At 40.5% G+C, this 16,917-nt stretch overlaps 1 protein-coding gene across 1 annotated transcript in view; it reads left to right on the top strand.

The window, feature by feature from the left end:
• Nucleotides 1-16,509: 16,509 nt before the first annotated feature.
• The window catches only part of LOC136835053 (aquaporin-9-like), a 12,083-nt gene continuing 11,675 nt past the window's right edge, over nt 16,510-16,917 (top strand). Inside the window, exon 1 of the mRNA XM_067098170.1 lies at nt 16,510-16,917. This exon is cut by the window's right edge and continues 243 nt beyond it. The gene's annotated coding sequence lies outside the window, so the exon portion shown is untranslated.

Here is a 16,917-nt window from a genome sequence, read left to right as displayed (position 1 = left end):
ATGACAGCGACGATCTACATCGGCGGGAACAGAGCCGTGAGCGATCCTGACGTGGTGGCCATGTCATCTTAATCAGGCCAGGTCGATCCTGAAGCAACACTGCATGAATGTCGGGACTGCTTCCATGCAAGATATTCTTACATATCCAGCCAACTACTGCTGTGTCTGCGATGCTCACTGTCAACCTGAAAGAAAACAAAGATGATTAGTGAGGGAGGCACCCGCCAAGGGGGAACAGCCCACGCAGCGTTAGGAGGTACTTAGACGCAGGTCGCTGGACACTCTCGCCTTCACCGACGAGCTTGCAGCGAAGAGGGCAAAAGGAGAGAAGGAAGAATCTACGGGAAGAGTAAAGAAAGACGGAGGGGAGGCCACCATGGCTTTTTGTGGAAGCGAACTTATCGACACGCCAGAACCTCCCACTCGGCCCAAGAAATCTCTAAGCGCAGGCGGGCAGTAACACTCAGCATAAGTAGGAAGAAATTTGTGATGCCCTTACACACTGGAGTGGGCAGAAGCCCAAGAAGGAACTAACTCTAAGTCCCGATGGATGTAGGGAGCGGGAAGATATTGCGTCCCAAACTATCATTCGAAAGCACAGGGCGCCTTCAGTATTTACGTAAAGGTCACTGAGAGAAGCATTACCACTTGGTTACGCCATCTAGTTAGGCAATATTCTTTGGTCACTGTAAACCCAAGACACAGGCAGGGGAACGACGGTTATGCAAGGTTATCACAAATCGTGGGTTTGTATTACAAAATATCAAACACACGCATATCTAAACAAAAATACAGAAAGATCTCACCGGGAAAATAAGAGCTTAACGACAGTCAGGCAGAGAGAACAAAAAACACGTCAGCAACGGCTGACGGCCAGCAAACTGGAATAAGCTTATCCGCAGGCGGTATCTCCCGCTTACCTGAGGTAGTTACTGCCTAACCACCTTGTTCAAGAGTTTAACGGCCGTTTCCAGCCTACACCTGAAAGTAATCCCTAATGTAAAGGACCGAGGGTTTGTATATTGCGTCGGAACAACTGGAATGTTTACATCTGGGCAGGTGGGTATTCTCACCTACCTGGTGGTAGTTACTGCCTAACCACTTTGTTCAAGAGTTTAACGGCCGTGTCCAGTTTTGCCGAAGTAATTCCTAATGTAAAGGACCGACGGTTTGTATATTGTGTCAGAACAATGGATGGTTTTGTCACTAAAACCTCTGCAGGAAGATTTTGTTGACAATTAAGGTCACGTTAATTGCATAACTTTAAAGCTACGCCACACACAAGGAAAACATGGAGGTCCAGGGCGAGCTTTGGGTGAGCCCCATCTGCCAGTCCACTGCCTGGCTTCCTATGTTAGGTTAGGTTGTAACCCAGATAATTTACAGTGTCCTAGGTTGGGTGAGGGAGAAGCCCCTAGAACAGGTAAAGATCCAGCAATCTAGGTTAGGCGTGGTGGTTGGGTTGCAACCCTATTGTTACTTCAATTTACAGCACCCCAGGGTGTTATTTCCCTGTACTTTAATATCATACTGAAATTGGGAGCTGAAGCTGTGCTTAAAGTCTCTTAATAAGGAGTTAATATGAAAATATTAAAATCAGATTTTACTGCTAGTAAGATATTTACAGTCTTCTGTTAATGTTTTCACATTCATTCCCATGGGGCTGGTACTAAACAGAGCTCACGAGAGCAGTTGTGGTATCAATTACAACAATTATTTGTGTATTGGCGCTTTCCTCACCCACTGTGGTACCCAACATTTGAGAGGCAGTGCAATGCCTAACTATTTTACTAAAGAAAGGGGTAATTTATATATTAGCCTGTGCCTGTTTCTACCTTTTCTCAACCGGTTTTTCTACACTTTTAGGGTTCTGATACTGGCGGTGCATGTGTTTGTTGTCGGCCAAATAAATGTCCTTCGCAGTGCGCAGGTACTGGCCCCGTTGGGTACCCATACGTTAACAAGTTATTGCACTTGCTGATGGGATATGAACCGTCTTGAAACAGAAATACCTCGTGCTCTGTCTTGTGAAGATCGCGTAAAGGAAAACCTTTGTTGGATGGACTTCCGGGGTTAATTGTTTAATTATACCGAGCTCCGGGGTTCGAAGGTAAATTCACATAATTAGCAACCAGAAAACCGTAGAAAAACGTAAAGAAGGCAGAAGTTGCCGACGCGGAGCTACTATATAGTCTCTATCAAGAAAGGAAAGTAGAACTATAAAACAGTTCGGCATGGGCTATTACTTTGAAAAATTGACTTCTTCCAAAGTATTTTGTTACTTATCAAGAATTTACTTCATTATTATGTCGACTGTACTGATATGTGATTGTATGCTATTACTCTGGAATGCTATCATGCATGCATTGTTAAAGGAACTTTTGGTAAGAAGTAGTTTCCTTCAACGGGGCTAAGTAATGCGGCCTACTAGGTTAGGTTAGATTAGGTTAGTATACTTTCCTTTTTAATAGGCCTTTTTACCGAATCCCTTCTTAAACATATGGCTCCCTATTACTTGTGCATATGCGGAGGCATTTCACAACATGACGGTCCGATCTTTCTCCGCCCAATTCCCCACATTCCCAAAAGGTCCCAAACCATGTTGGATAGAGATATTTATGAAGTTAACAATAATAGACCGAGAATAAACACCACCACCTACAACATTAAAGCATGAGAAGTTCATGTTTTCCACTCCGGAATGAGACCATGGCAGGAAAGATTTAACTGGGCCTGAACATACAGATTTTGCTAGGTCAAAGTTAACAAAATTTTCATACGTCATACCAATTCTATTTCTGTTTGTGGCATCCAGCATTATATCAACGATGAGATTCTCTCAGTGGACTGAGAGGAGGCAGTAAATAACGCTAGGGCGTTGAAGTTAATGAAAGTGGCATGGAATATTATAATGAGGTTAGATATACCAGACCTTTTCTTGAAATGTTCCCGGAAATCTGGACTTTGGACGACCAACCTGAGATTTTGATTATTGCTGACATCTAGCGGTATTTGGAGGAAGTACATATCGAAATAATACTGGCTCATCATTTTGCCTTGAGGATACTGTAATTTTAACAAACTATGCAAAATCTATAATTTAAATAGGTATATTTAATTATGAATTAAGCGAATTCGTTAAAAAATGAAGGCTACTTTTAATATGATGAGAAAATTAATAATAGTTGGTAGTTTGGTGTAAGTATGTCAAATCGCCTCCTCATTCTTGTGCTCCTCGTGTACATTAATCACGTTTGGCATATGTTACTCTGTTGTTATTTCAGATTCTTTTAGGTACAGCGGTGATGATTCGACAGTGGGATAACTCGACAATACATTTCTTGGAAATGTAAGGCCCCCAGCTCCGAGAAATCACGTGAAATCGCGACTCTGAAGAGTTTGTTGGCCATTGACACATCTTTGGTTGCCAGAAGTTGTTACTTTTTAGTGTTGAGGGTAATTTTGTGGGTTTTTCTTCTCATTCCCTATGTAATTTTATGTTTGAATCATAAGCTTTAGTGTATGAATATGATAAGGGAGCTGATTTGGGTGTGAATTTGTACTATATGACGAAGATGCTGTAGCTATTACCCGCCTGTAATCTGAAAAGATTTGGAGTTGAGGGTGTCATCAAATGGTTATGTGTGGGATGATTCAGACATTCTAGGGTTGGGATGATTCGGACGTGTCCGAATCATCGCTCTTAGGAAACCTTTACTAATTATGAATTCCAACAAAGAAACAAAAAGATTTCCACTAACATTATTTAGTTATATATTTTGTGTATATGCATTCATGAACTCCTCATTACCTTTACCTTATAAAGCACTTCATGAACCCATCATAGAACGCCCTAATTGCAAATTAAAATAGCTTATCTTATGTTTCAGATTGATTATAGTTCCTTAAGGCCTATCATATGACGAAAGTATGAGAAGAAAACCAATAGGGAAAGGGATGCTACTGCTGTAGAAAATGCACTTCAGGAGTTTAGAGAAAAGGGTGGTTCAGTTAGAACAATTGCTCTTAAGTTTGGAATCCCACGGAGCACATTTCTTGATTATGTGAAGAGAGATAGAGACAGGGTTGGCCAGGAGAGCTTCAATTACCTTCTTACTCAGTTAGGCAAGTCTGAAGTGGCCACATGGAAAGAGAATTAGCTGATTATCTGAAACAGTGCTCTGTTATTTTTCACGGACTATCAACTAGCTGGCATAAGAGTATGCAATTGCAAACAAAACACTAGCGCCAGAATCATGGGATAGGGAAAAATCTGCTGAAAAAGACTGGCTAACTGGTTTTCTGGAAAGGCAGAAGGATCTCTCTTTACGAAGTCCAGAGGCAACAAGTCAGCTCGATGACAAGTTTTAATAAAACAAACCTTTGCTGTTTTTCTCAGACTAAACTAGAAGAGATTTTACTGTGCTATCAGTTTTCTGAAGCCTACATATACAACCTGGATGAAACTGGGTGCACAACTGTTCAGAAACTACATAAAATAATTGCACAGAAGGGTGTCCATCAAGTTGGGCAGGTAACTTCACGTGAGTGTGGCGAGCTAGTGACCTTGGTCGGAATCCTATGTTCCAACGGGAGTGCCATACCACCTTGCTTCATATTTCCAAGAGTGAGGTTTGATGAAGCTTGCATGATGCACGGAGGTGCACTATCATGCAAAGGACTCGTTCATCCTAATGAATAGATGACAAATAAGAATTTTCTTCAGGTTTAGCAGCCTTTTGTCTTTAATTCTAGGTGTAGTTCAGATCACAAGGTTCTCCTTATGATGGATAACCATGAGTCACATCTCTCTTCAGTGGCCATTAACTATGCTAGGGAACATGGGATTGTAATTCTAACCTTGCCCCCACACACATCAAATAACCTCCAACCCCTTAACAGAGCCATCTTTGGTCCATTTAAAACTTATTACAATCAAGGTGTCAATGCATGGATGCTTGAGGATCCGAGGCATCCAATAACAATCTATGATTTGGCTCCAATTATGAGCACTGCTTGGGACAGAGCAGCAGCACCTGTGAATATCAAATCAGGATTCTGTCCCACTGGCATTCACCCATATGGCACTAATGTTTTTCAAGAAAGTAACTTGCCAGGGCTTCTTTGTATTGATAGGCCAAAGCCAACTACACACCTAAGCAACAACAACCTCACACTGAAGTAACACCACAGCTACACCTCACATCAATAAACACAGCAGCAGTTTTCTCCTGAGAATACATCATTACATTCCCAAAGCTGGAGAGAGGAAGGGACGGCTAGCAAAAAGGGGGAAGATGCATGATTGCAACGGACACTCCAGAAAAGCTTGAACTTGAACAGAAAGAACTACAGTGCCGAAACACAGCCAAGAAGGAAATAAAGTTTCTGAAATGATACCTCAAGAACATTAAAAAGCAAGAAAAATACCAAAAGATACAGGTTCAAACCAGTGATGAAGACCTTCATCACCTTTGAAGATCTCTTGACAGCCGATCTTAAATAATACTCCTCCTCCTGGGATGCTATCAGAGGAAGAGATAGAAGACACAGAAGTGGGTTTTACCTGATAAAGTCCCAGAGGAGTAGATTTGTTCTTGTTGGGATAGATCCAGTAAAAGGTAGCAAAGCTTTGTTATGTGGTAAAATTAATCAACCATTTAGACGAGGATGTGATGAATTTCATGTTTATTTAAGAAAATCACAGAAGTTTGTTGCTAATAGTTTTAAATTTGGTGAAATTGCAGATGAAGCAAATTCATTGGTAAAGAGGCAGTAATTGGAGTGGTTCCAAACCCAGTTCAGCAGAGTATTAAAAGAAAGCAGGGGTATTTCAAATTTGTTTTTTTCTTTTGCAGGATGTGGGCATACAACATTCGTTAGGCCCACTTTAATATTTAGGCAATAAATAAATTTTTACAAGTATTTGAGTTACGATTTATGTCTGGTTTTTACTCATGGAGAAAATAATTTCAAGTAAATTTTGGTAATTTAAGAATTTGGTGGCAAGGATATTTCAAGTTTAGTTTTTGTTTTGTAGGTTACAATATTCTTTAAGACTACTTTAACATTTATTCTCAGTAAACATCATAGATTTTTTGTCTGCCATTCACTAAGGGAGAGAATAATCTTTTAAGTTGATAATGATTATTTCAATAAAACACGTTGTATGGTATTTCTGTTTCATTTAACATCTGACTTGAAGGTAAATGTCAATTATAATAATTGTCCGAATCATCTACGTTTTGTCCGAATCATCACCATCGGTAGGGATGATTCAGACATTTTGAAAACTTTTTTGTACTTCTGAAGATAAAATAGCTTCAAGTATAGTAGTATGCCACATTCACTCATGAATGTAGGATGATGTGAGGCTATATGCCAAGGATATCACTGCTCCAAACTCTGACTCTAGAGAGAAATAAAAAAATGCACAACCATCACTGCCTCCCTTATGTATCTCATTGTATGCATCATTGTATTGCCTTTCTGCAGGTATATATATATATATATATATATAGCAGTTATAAAGAGTTAGTTATAGTTAGTATATATATATATATATATATATATAGATATATACATATATATATATATATATATATATATATATATATATATATATATATATATATATATATATATATATATCTACCTTTTTACATGTTCTGTAACGGATTATATATGTCTTCTATGCCCGTTAACAAACACAATTTCTGTATGGATGCAGTGGGGGGCCCCAGGTCGCCCGCTACCTTTCCGTCCGCTTTCCGCATTATAAACACCTGTCGAGAATAATAAAGAATCAGTCTTTACTTCTGAAATTTCTTGAACCTCACACTGGTGACCCCAGAGTGACAGGCAGCACGGTTTTGGCCCAGCCATTAACGGACTAAAAACGGCCGCAGCCTACCATCAGAAAATCCTTAGCGGACTAATTTCGGTGTCAAAGTTTAGGCCTCTGATAACTCCCTCCCTGGTGGAAACTGTGTCATTAAAGGGTTAAATACGGCATACCCAAAAAGGGCATGTTTACCACTCGAACAATCAGCACCATTAACGGACTCAATATGGCACATTTTTCCCGCATTTTGGTGCGTGAGTAGTAAAGATGTCGGAAGCTGAACTTCAATGAGAACCTGCGAGCACTGTCTGTACGCCTCTCTCACCAACAAAGCCAGATGCAGTCAAACTTTCTCCGTTTTCATGGCAGAACACGGCATCATGTTTCCTGCGCGTAGACGGACACTTTCGCGTGGCACGCATCTCAGATGATGCTATCAAATCCATCACTATGACAGTGCTCCCAGAAGAGGTGTTCAACAGAATCCCCCCTGGCTTGACGTGCAGTGGGACAAGGTCACATACGCGGCCTTGAAGGATAAACTCATTCTAAACTTACTCCATGCCCGTGACCGAGAGAGCGCAGCGCACACTCGACTTATTATCCCAGCCCCTCAGAGAAGCACCACCCAGGGAAGCCTGGGACGAACTATAGGGGTTGGTAACACTGCCAGGCCACGACGAAAATGGGAGGAAGAGGAAGGTAGACTTAACGAGAGCGATCTTCCTTCGGCACCTCACACAGGAAGGTAGGGGCTGGATAAAAGACGCAGATGCCCTCGACATGGACGCCTTAGTCGACGTCACCCAGAAAATACACAAGGCCACCAAGGCCTCAAAACACGCCGCCACCCTGCAGCCGCCCTCAGACTGACAACGGACACCAACAACATAGCCTGTGGCACAGCACTCGAGCAACTAGTGAGTGGCGCCCCTCAACCCTTGGGCTTCTTCAGCCACAAGTTTTCACCAGCAGAGACCTGCTACAGTGCCTTCGACAGGGAGCTGCTGGCTAATTACCAGGCCATGATACACTTCAAGTACTTTCTTTTCGCTGGCAGAAACTAACTTCGGTAACTGGCCGAAGTCGTACATGTCAAAGCAGCATCTACAGACCCAGGAGCCATCCTATCCACCTGCTGGAGGGGACCGAATTCACGATCCTAACAGATCACAAACCCTTGGTGCATGCATTTGCAAAGCCGGGAGATGCGTGGTCTGCAAGGCAACAGCAACACCTGACCCTCATCTCCGAATTCAAGTGCACCATCAACTATGTCCCTGGCAGGAAGAATCCAGTAGCTGACGCCCTGTCAAGAGTAGAAATCAATTCCCTTCACCTCGGCATCGACTACAAAGACCTGGCAAAAAAACAAGCAGCAGACCCAGAGACGGTAGACTACAGAACGGCAGTGATGGTTCTTAAGTGGGTAGACATGCCCTTAGGAAACTCGAACACAACTCTCCATCAGGGCGCACAACGGCGCGCCTCATGACTGACAAGTTCGTCTGGCATGGCATCAACAAGGACATCCGACAGTGGGCAAGGAGCTGCATCCCATGCCAGGCGAGCAAAACATCCCGGCACACAGAATCCAGGGTTGGCAACTTCCCCCTGCCTTGTCAGCACTTTGGACACATCCACATCAATGTCGTTGGGCCTCTTCCGCAGTTGGGAGGAGCCAGATGCCTCCTGACGATCATAGACCGCTCCACCCGCTGGCCCAAGGCAACCCCCATGGAGGAGGAATCAACAGTGTCATATGCAGAGTCCCTCCTCTCCAGTTGGATCAGCTGTTTTGGAGTGCCAGACAGCATCAATGCAGACAGGGATCCAGCCTTCCTGTCAGAGCTCTGGGTCTCCTTGGCATGCCTGATGGGTACAACACTACACAGCACAACGGCCTACAACCCTGCAGCGAACGGCATGGTCGAGAGGGCGCACTGCTCTCTTAAGGCAGCCCTCATGGCACGTAGCACCGACGAGAGGTGGAAGGAACAGCTGCCCTGGGTCCTGCTGGGTCTCTGCACCGCACTGAAAGCAAATGGTGATGCCTTCCCTGCTGAGAAAGTCTACAGGGATGACACTGGCCATTTCCGGAGAATTCTTCCCGCCGTCAGCTGATGGCGCCGACACCCGCCTCCCTCCCGAGGTTGAGGGAACTTGCACAGAGGTTCGCGCCCTGCCATAAGACCTTCACCCACAGAACCACCACCTACAGCCCACCCACCTTAGACTCCTGCACCTACATCTTCGTCAGGGTGGACTGCCCGTCGTCCGTCCTTGACCAGGCCCTACAGGGGTCCCCACCGAGCCATCAAGCGGGCAGCCAAGACATACCTCCTTGACATCCATGGGCATGAAGACTGGGTCACCATCGACAGACTGAAGCCCGCATTCCTGTTGGACAGCGAAGTAAACGAGGAGGTAGGCAGGCGCCCCAGAGTTCCCCCTCAGTACCTCCCTGCAGACACACCCGCCCCCCAACCAAAGTGGGGTCTGGGGCGGCCCAGGGGATGCATCAAGCCAACCCCAGATGTCTGTTTCACCCCACGCCCACAGTTCTCCAGGAGTAGGGGCCCACTCCAACTACCTCAGCAATTGCGTAATTAATGTTGTTTCATCCAATAATTGCTCCTCTAATTAATGTCAGGGTAGGGGGAGTATTTGTAAGGGCGTCAAATCGCCTCTCCATTCTTGTGTTTCTTTCCTCATATGTACATTAATCATGTCATATATGTTACTTGTTATTATTTCAGATTCTTTATGTATCTCATTGTATGCATCATTGTATGGCCTTTCCACAGATATATATATCTGCCTTTTACATGTTCTGTAACGCATTATATATGTCTCCTTATGCCTGTTAACAAACAATTTCTGTATGGACTCAGCGGGGGACCTCAGGTCGCCCGATACCTTTCCGTCCGCTTTCCGCATTATAAACACCTGTCGAGAATAAAACAAAGAATCAGTCTTTCACTTCTGACATTTCTTGAACCTCACACTGGTTAATCGAACCCAAGTTCGGTTTGTTCATGATTTTAAAGTACGAAATTTTTGGATTTCCTCCAAATAAAACGCGAATAAACACATGATAAAATGCATAGTAAAGTGGTGAAAAACTTGACCACACATTATTGGAAATGGAATAAAAATTAGGATTTTGGTAACCAGGTTCCGTGAACAAGACGGTACAATGTGCCAAAATGAAAATGAGAAAAAATATCATAAAATAAAAATTAACATATCAGTGGAAAAGAAAATAAGTGACATAACAACAAACACGTAAACAAATGCTGAGGTACATCACTTATGATAAAATAGCAACAAATACAAGAAATATAAATTTAACGATTGATGTAACAATACGAAGATGACATGACTACACACAACACATGACAAATATAGCAATAATGACTGTGGCTTAAATTTTTGTTGAATTTTTAAAAAATATATCTTCAGGAAAAAATTCTTAAAAAATATATGATGTGTTAGTATCAAGTATTAATGACATGAATTTAGCTAAGAAATAGAAATTGCAAGTTTTTTCCAAGTGTGTTTGGTAAAGTGCCCACTTTATTTTAATTTTCTGTTTTCCCTCTGAAATTGTATTACCTGTGTTGGTCAGCTTGCGCCTTGCACAAAAAAAAAAATAAAATAAATTTTCGTGGATCATATTTGAAATATTTCATTTTGCAAATAAAAAAAATCCTCGATATTTGATTATTTATTAGTAGTTAGGACTATTAATGGTTTATTTCACATACTGTTAGAACTTCTGTTAGGTCAGTATTTGCGAAACAGAAGCTGAAAAATTGCTAAAAGAGGACACGACTGAACTGAGTTAATAATACGACGCGACGCTAGGAATAATCCCATGCACTCGATAGCCAATCGTCGCCATCAATTTTTTTCCCAGTCTCGAAATGATAGAGAGGTGTGTGTAGTCTTGCTCACACTTGTAGTAATTCCTCTGTGCTGAAACACCCATGCAACACAGTTCTTGTTGCTGTTGTTCATCTGGATAGCCCCTCTCTCTCTCTCTCTCTCTCTCTCTCTCTCTCTCTCTCTCTCTCTCTCTCATTCTTCGTTGTCAAGAGGTATATTCTATTGTAAGTGCTTTTGAATAAAGGCTAACTTGGGCCTAGATATTTCCAATGATTTTATGGAACAGAACAATAACTGCAAAAATGGTTCCCTCAGCCTGAGAGACCGGAGCGGAAACTTCCCAGTCTATGGGCATTCAAAATCATCTGGAAATTTTGGTAGGAAATGGCGGTGCTGCTGTAGTTACCGTGAGTCTCTATAATAAATAAAACATTTGAAATGAATCAGCGACATATATTTTTGTGGGTCTCGAAGAACCTAATGAGGCCTGTCAGTGCATATTTTCTATTTAATTATTACCATAGTTATTACCGCAACTGAAGACTGCATAAAAATGTCAGTATTGATGGACCTCAAGATGATTTTCAATTAACTAAAGTGACTGAAGAGCATAATGCCACGTGGAGATGACTGTTCGATTGCTTTGCGGGAACAAATTGTTTGCGTACTCTCCTTCAGTTGCCTCATAAAAATATGAGTAATCAGCGTTTACAGTATTTTTATCTTTTCATTATTGACTTATCTTTTTTTTTTTTAATCGTCATAGCGGTAGACACCAGTGAATTAATGAAATTCTGAATGCTTGTATTAGATTAAACAAAATTTGATTCAAGTGTTGCCAACGAACTGTCATGAATGGCTGATTAGTTTTCGTATGATGACTTTTTTTTTTTTACTCTGAAGTGAACTTAATTAGTTGACTGTGAAGGTGTACAACCTGGAAGACCCTTCCTGGGGCTTAGCTCCATTATCTAATGGACTGCTTAGTCAAAGGCTAATGGACCTCCCCTCGGAAGAAAAGCAGGCTTGCCAACCCTCCCGGATTCTCCGGGTTTCTCCAGTATTCCCGTATATTCTGCCGTCTTCCGAAATGGCTTCAAAACCTCCCGGAATTTTAGAAAAATATTGTTTTAAGTAAAATGGAATTTCCATTTTTAAAAATTGTTAGCAGTGAGCCAAAGAAAAGTGTAATACACACACATACAATAATATATATATATATATATATATATATATATATATATATATATATATATATATATATATATATATATATATATATATATATTATATACAAACATATATATGTAAATATGTGTGTGTGTGTGTGTGTGTGTACACACGATCCCCGGATTTCTAGATCAGGTGGTTGGCAAGCCCTTAAAAGAAAAGGCTCAAGAAGACTGTTGAGGCAAAGGCTTAGGGACCTCTTCCCATCTGTGTATAGTCTATACCCTTCCTTCCCTCGATAAAATTCAGAACATTTAAGAGGCTCCGCTGCTACAGTTGTGATCTTTGAGTTGTTGATTGGAAAAGACGGCATCTTTGAAACGCTACTATTTCCAACTGGGATCTTTGTGTAGTTCCTCATTGTAGGGGTGGGTATAATTCTCAGCTAGCACGCTGCTGGCCCAGCGTTCGATTCCCCGACCGGCCATTGAAGAATTAGAGGAATTTATTTCTGGTGATAGAAATTCATTTCTCGTCATAATGTGGTTCGGATTCCACAATAAGCTGTAGGTCCCGTTGCTAGGTAACCAATTGGTTCTTAGCCACGTAATATAAATGTAATCCTTCGGGCCAGCCCTAGGAGAGCTGTTAATCAATTAGCTCAGTGGTCTGGTTAAACTAAGGTATACTTAACTTTTTTTTGCGTTAGATACAGAGGGAAATCAAGAGATGGTCTTCACAAAGAGCACCGTAAGAACCAGTTGGGTTCCTCCGTCCGAGTTAAGATATAAATAAAAACAAATGACCTTCATTCAGTAATGCAATGTTTGTACTTGCCGGTTGTGGAATTTCCCGCGAGTCAGTAGACACGAACTCCCAACGTGATATCACGAATAACAAAGAGAAGAAAACCAGGAGAGGCGTATTATTTTTATGGGAACATGTACGAGAACGGAGGACCCAGAGAATGTCATCTTATGCACTACGTTTTGGTGGTGATTTCATTATGTTCTTTATTTATGGAAGTCTGGCTGATTTACTCTCACGATTTTTGGAGGATAAGTCCAGGCGTCTGTAAATTGATGATATAAGAAAATGAGTGACAAATTTCCCTTTCGCATGTCTCTAGAAGCTTTTCCCCTGGTGCATTAAAAACAATAAGATTTTCTAAAAGCCAGAGGCCAACAGGGAGAGTAGGCTATATTTGCATGTAACTAAAAATCCAGTACATTTTGATCTAACGATGTAGATATACACACACACACACACACGTATGTATATATATATATATATATATATATATATATATATATATATATATATATATATATATATATATATATACATATACATATACTGTATATATATATATATATATATATATATATATATATATATATATATATATATATATGCATATATATATGTGTATGCGTGTGTGTTCACATCGTTAGATCAAAACATACTTGATTGTTACTTACATGCAAATATGCTCTCCCTGTTGGCCTCTGGCTTTTAGAAAATCTTAGTTTTTTTATAACGTACGAGGAAAGCCTGTATATATATTATATATATATATATATATATATATATATATATATATATATATATATATATATATATATATATATATATATATATATATAGATTCATTATAATCCTTAATACGTTAATAGACTGTCTTAGTTTAAAGAGTATCTTTCATATAAATATCCTTTTACCTAGTTACGGTGCTATACGCATTCACGTTGATATCTGATCACCAAATTCTGAAGGTCTCTCTTAGCAACAGCCAATCCAGATATACATCACTGAGGCCAAGGCAGGTGACGAGTCATTTTCGTGCCTGGTTACAAGGTGAAACACGAGAGCTCACAAAACGTTTTAATGTCAACAACAAAAACAAAGTAAACAAGTTGCACTGACTCTGTATACGTAGTTCCTCAGTACCCTGATGTACGTGGACACTTACTGCAAAAAAAAAAAAAGTTCATTTGCATATGCGACAGATGAGTTCAATGTCAACAGTTTTATAGTATTAAACTTAACTTTGCTCGTACAGGCAGTGAACTGATTGGTGAAAGTGGGTTACGACACATTTCTATTATTGGAGCAACTTGGTGTCTGTTCTTAATTAATATAGTCTAGAATAGTATATGAAAAAGTATTTAAATTTTAAACTAATTTTTTTTTTCAAAAAGAGGGAGAATTTTATGATACGAAGCAAATAGAAAAATTGGTTCTTTGGGAATATATTTTTATTGTTATTTTGTCATCATTACGTGCTCATGTTACAAGTAGGCTATAATTTTTTTTTCTGAATTCATCCACAACGCCTCCGAGTCCATTTTTAGCTTACATATCACAATGAAAAATCAAATTTGAATATGAGCTCATCAAGCCAGTCCTGGTGTTGCTAGATTCTAGATTCTACGAGGCCTGATGGCTACTGAGAATAAATAAAGGATAAAATAAATGACAAGAGGAATAAAAGCCAGATGGAACTACGACGGAATCAACCGCATTTCTATACAAAACAAATCTGATTCAACATAGCACAGCATTGAAATCAAGTGTTATTGTCAAACTCTGAGGAATTATGAGCACTTATTAGTCGAAACTAGGACATCCAGATAATTACATTAAGATAATACTAAATTTGTTTGGTGTAGACATAAAATTGGAACTGAAAACGGCTGGGCACCAAGCATGACGCGAATGTTGTTGCTTTTAGTCCTTGAATCTGAACCCCGTGATAACAAACTTCAAAATAGATGGTCGGGAAGTTTGATGCTTGCACTTTCTTCCACCGTTCAGTAATTTGTAAGCCGATATGTCAGCCATACTGATGCCATTATCTTTCTATTGGCTAATGGAAACAAGAAAAAACAAGTAAAAATTGCTCTGAAGTTTCTTGTATGAAAACATATCAGTAATGAAAGTATATTTAAAAAACCAAGAACAATAACCAATAAAGGTAGCAATCGAGTTTTCTGTACAGCATATAATGCTGTATGAAACTCTCAGCCACGGCCCATGAAACTCAGCCAAGGCCTATAAAACTTTCAGCCAAGGCCCGATGGTGGCCTGTGTTGTTAGCACCTATGGCGATGCCAGACGCTCGATCATGGCTAACTTTAACCTTAAATAAAATAAAAACTACTGAGGCTAGAGGACTGTAATTTGGTATGTTTGATGATTGGAGGGTGGATGATCAACATACCAATTTGCAGCCCTATAGCCTCAGTAGTTTTTAAGATCTGAGGGCGGACGGAGAGACAAATAGCCATCTCAATAGTTTTCTTTAACAGAAAACTAACAAGAAGAAACAGATGACTGGGCTCTGACTCCAGCCAAAGCTACAGATGAAGCTCAGATTGCACGTTGCACAAAAGCCTCCATTTTCAAATACACTGCTTGCAATGGACAGGTTCAAGAGTTTACACTTGAAAGCATGATTCTGGAGATTTCTTCATTCTTTTCACGCACACATATATAATATGTGTGTATTCGTATATTTCTATTTTTCTGTAAAAGAAAACTAGAGATGGCTATTTTTCTGTCCGTCAGCACTTTTTCTGTGCGTCCTCAGATCTTAAAAACTACTGAGGCTAGAGGGCTGAAAATTGGTATGTTGATCATCCACCCTCCAATCATCAAACATCAAATTGCATCCCTTTAGCCTCAATAGTTTTTATTTAATTTAAGGTTATAGTTAGCCATGATCGTGCGTCTGGCACTGCTATAGGTACCAACAACACAGGCCACCACTGGGCCGTGGCTGAAAGTTTTATGGGCCGCGGCTGAGAGTTTCTTGGATCGTGGCTGAGAGTTTCATGGACCGTGGCTGAGATTTTCATGGTCGTGGCTGAGAGTTTCATGGGCCGTGGCTGAGAGTTTCATGCAACATTATGCCCTGTACAGAAAACTCGATTGCGTCGAAGAATCTTCTGTGCATTTTTTACTTGTTCTGAGTAACAACGATTTGTTAAGTAACAATGATTCAGCCTGGCCCACCCTCTCTCACAACGGTCCTTTAAAAGTATGCAATACCCGAGAAGTCTGTCCAAAAATCATTCAGTTACTTATGAACATTTGAAGAAATTTATGTAAAAAAAAACATAAAAGCAAAGAAAAGAAGAGCTTATGGAAACAAAAACCTCTGCCAAGTGTGAGTAATCGACTCCACCCAGATTTATTTTCCCCAAAAGTTACGTTCCTGTCTCTCTAATACAACTCAGATAATTTATAAACGGCCACAAGTCCTATCTTTGGTAAGATTTTCGTTAAGATCCTCAGTTAACCTTTCGTACAATCCTCCTAACAGGTTAATAAAGAAATAAACAAAGCCAACAAATGAACCGAAAATATGACTTCCTTGTCGGAGGTAACAAGTATCACAAATACATCTTACATAATAACAGTGTTCGAATTGTCAAGAATATATAAAACATCTATTGAACCAAAGCAAAACGATATTACAAGTTTCGAAGTCTAATGTCAAGGGTACCACAGTATCCAAGGCCCGTTGCACGTGTACCCAGTTATCGGTGCGATGTCCTGCGACGTTTGCGTAGACGGAGTCGGAGGGAAGATTGGCGCATCAGTCACTGGCCGACAGCTGTCACCGCCGCTTAGGAAGGCTGTTGGACGACTTCTTCACTCTGCGCGGTCATTTTGTCATCAGTTTAATTGTGCGCTAAAACGAAAGCGAGTTTTATTTGGCAATGGACTGTCAGTGAATCTCGCTTCGCTGTAAAGCCAAAGATAATGACTGAAATCGGACAAAGAACAGTTGCTGTGTTCAATTGTGAATCAAAGGGTGATCATATTTGCATTCAGTTGAAAAGGGAACTAACTGCGAGGCAATCTTACTTCGCCATGAACCGAAAGTGAATTATTTTGCTTTGCAGTAAACTGACAAAGAATTCTTACATTTAGGAAAGACTACTAATATTTCTCTGCCTTAAATCAACCTGAATATTTTTTGTTGTAAGCAAAAGTGAACTAAA

The sequence above is a fragment of the Macrobrachium rosenbergii genome, chromosome 54 (genome assembly GCF_040412425.1).
Source record: "Macrobrachium rosenbergii isolate ZJJX-2024 chromosome 54, ASM4041242v1, whole genome shotgun sequence".
Lineage (NCBI taxonomy): Eukaryota > Metazoa > Arthropoda > Malacostraca > Decapoda > Palaemonidae > Macrobrachium > Macrobrachium rosenbergii.
This window is presented reverse-complemented; position numbering and strand designations above follow the sequence as displayed.